The 3260-nt window shown below is 36.7% G+C and overlaps 1 pseudogene; it reads left to right on the top strand.

Annotated features, from left to right (window-relative positions):
* Window positions 1-2140: 2140 nt before the first annotated feature.
* LOC111825521 lies at window positions 2141-2285 on the top strand (annotated as a pseudogene).
* Window positions 2286-3260: the final 975 nt, after the last annotated feature.

Genomic DNA, 3260 nt, shown 5'->3' with positions numbered 1-3260 from the left:
CACAGGTTGAGAACCGCTGATCTAAATAGACACTTCTCCAAAATGAATGTATGGAAGGCCAAAAGGCATATGAAAAATGCTCAAAGTTACTAATCACCTGAGATATGCAAAGCAAAACAACAATGAGGTACCACCTCCCACCTGTCAGAATGGCTTTCATCAACAAATCAACAAATGACATGTGCTGGCAAGGATTTGGAGTAAAGGGAACCCTCCTGCACTGTTGGTGGGAATGCAAACTAGTGCAGCCACTGTGGAAAACAGTTTGGAGTTTCCTCAAAAAATTAAAAATGGAACTCCCTTTTGACCAAGTGTTCCCACTTCTAGAAATATACCATAAAAAATCAGAAACACAAATCAGAAAGGACATATGCACTACTATGTTCATAGCAGCACAATTTACCATAGCTAAGATTTGGAAAAAGCCTAAGTGCCCATCAGCAGATGAGTGGATTAAAAAACTGTGGTACATCTACACAATGGAATGCTACGCTGCTGTAAAAAAGAAGAAACTCTTATCATTGGCAACAGCATGGATGGTCCTGAGAGCATTATGCTAAGCAAAACAAGTCAGTCAGAGAAAGATAAATATCATCTGATCTCACTCATTTGTGGAATATAATGAACAACATAAACTGATGAACAAAAATAGACCCAGAGACATAGAAGCTTCAAACAGACTGTTAAACCTCAGCGGGAAGGCAGGGGAGGGTGGTCGGGTGGGAAGAGATCAACCAATGAACTTGTATCCATATATGCATAACCCATGGACACAGACAATAGGGTGGTGAAGGACTGACATGGAAGGTGGGGGAGGGCTGGGAGAGGTTAATGGGGGAAAATGGGGACATACTAGTATGTAAACAAAAATAAAAATTAATAAAAAAACAGTATTATGTAAAATAGTACTTACAAACTCTATCAAATATCTAGGAACAAATTTTACAAAAAAAGTACATTACTTCTATACTTTTCAGTTTTTACTGCAAAATATTGCTAAGAGAGGCTAAAGAATACCTAAGTAAATTGAGTGATTTACTATTTTAATAAATTTGAAGACTTCAGTATTTTTAAGATGTCATTTCTCCCCAGACTGACCTGAAGATTCATTGATATACAAATCCAAATCCTAGGAAACTTTTTATGTTTAGTAATTGGCAAGATTTTTCTAAACTTTATATCAGATGCATAGGATCTGGAACAACCATGATAATCTTATAGAAGAAAAACAGAGTTGGAAGATTTACACAATGAAGTATGTGCATTACTGCATGCTACAATCATTAAGACCTGGTATGTCATAAGGACCTATACATACACCAATGGAACAGAACAGAGAGCCCAGAAACATACCCATTCCTATGTGGTTAGCTGATTTATGGCCACTGCACTACTACAGTTCTGTGATGCAAAGAATGGTCTTTTTCAATAAGTAGGTCAATTGGATGTCTATACAGGAGAAAATTGATTTTTTATTAATTGAATAATAAACTTTGACACCTACCCCATAGCATACACATAGTGGATTAGAGGTGGATTAGGGACTTACATATGAAAGATTAAATAATAAATCTTCTAAAAGTAAACATAAGAAAATATCTTCTTCACTTTCAAGTTGACAACGATTTCTTAAATAGGAAACAATTTAATAAAGGAAATTGGTAAGTTAAACTTTCTTAAAAATAACTTCTATTCATCAAATGATAACAGTAAGTAGAAAAGCAAACCATTAAGTGGAAGGAGATATCCACCAAAAGACATGTTTCTACAATGCACATATAATCTCTATTAATTGATAAGATAAAGATTGGCAATTAAATTGCAAAAAACACTTTGAATAGCCACTTCACAAAAGAGAGTATCAAAATGAGAAATGTGCATATGTAATAGTGTTTCTAATCAGTGCTTATCAGGAAAATACAAATTAAAACCACAGTATCCTCTGGCTGGTGTGTCTCAGTTGGTTGGAGTGTCATCTTGTACACCAAAAGGTGATGGGTTTGATCAATGTTTCTGTCTCACATAGATGTTTCTCTCTCTCTCACATTTCTCTCTTTAAAAAATAAATTTTAAAAAGCACACTCACAATAAGATATAACTATACTAATGTCAGAATGGCTTAAAATTGAAAACTGCCCTCACCCCCTGGCAATGGGCAAGGAGACACCTGATTGGTGGTGTTGCTCTTATATCAATCAGAGGCAGAGCAGACATGTAGTCCTTAGTTCATCCTAGCTTGATGCCTGTCTTGGTGGCCAGAGCTGTTTCATGCCTGAGGCACATTAAAAAAAACAAAATAACCCAAACTGCCCTAGCTGGTTTGCTCAATGGTTAGAGCATCGGCCCTGGAACTGAAGGGTGGTAAGTTCGATTCTGGTCAAGGGCAAGTACTTAAGTTGTAGGATCAATCCCTGGCCCCAGTCAGGGCACATGAGGGAGGCAACCAATCAATGTGTGTCTCTCACATTGATGTTCCTCTCTCTCTGTCTTTCCCCTTCCTGTCCACTTTTCTAAAAATTGGAAAAATATCCTCGGGTTCTCACAACAACAACATAAGTTTAAAAACAGGCCATCCCAAGTGTTGGAGAGAATGTGGAATAACTGCAACTTTCATACATTTAGCAGGTAGAAGTATAAATTGGTGCAATTACTTTAGAGAAACTGTTTGACAGCCCCTGTGTGTGTATATGTTTATGTATATGTATATGTATATGTTTGTGTATGTGTGTGTGTTTGTGTGTGTGTGTATATATATATAACCCATCATTTATCTATCTATCCTTTTGTCTGGTAATCTAGTAACTCAATTACTATATATTCAATAGCAATGCCTGCTTGTGTCCATCCGAAGACATGTACTGAAATCTTTATAATATTTTTTAAATATATTTTTATTGATTTCAGAGAGGAAGGGAGAGAGAGAGAGAGATAGAAACATCAAGGATGAGAGAGAATCACTGATTGGCTGCCTCCTGCATGCCCTCTACTGGGGATCAGGCCCACAACCCAGGCATGTGCCCTTGACCAGAATCAAACCTGGGACCCTTAGGTCCTCAGGCCGATGCTCTATCCACTGAGCCAAACCCGCTAAGGCAAAATGATGTTTTTAATAGCTAAAAACTGGAAGGAAAATATTCATCACAGTAGAATGAATAAAGAAATTGTGAGATACAAAATACATAGTGGAATACTATGAAAGTTTTAAAATAACAACAAATTACTTCTGCAAGAAACAAAATGGATAAATATCACTGATACTA

The sequence above is a fragment of the Myotis lucifugus genome, unplaced genomic scaffold, assembly GCF_000147115.1.
Source record: "Myotis lucifugus unplaced genomic scaffold, Myoluc2.0 scaffold_29, whole genome shotgun sequence".
In the NCBI taxonomy this organism is placed as follows: Eukaryota; Metazoa; Chordata; class Mammalia; order Chiroptera; family Vespertilionidae; genus Myotis; species Myotis lucifugus.
Note: the sequence above shows the minus strand (reverse complement) of the source record. Positions and strands in the feature narration are given on the sequence as shown.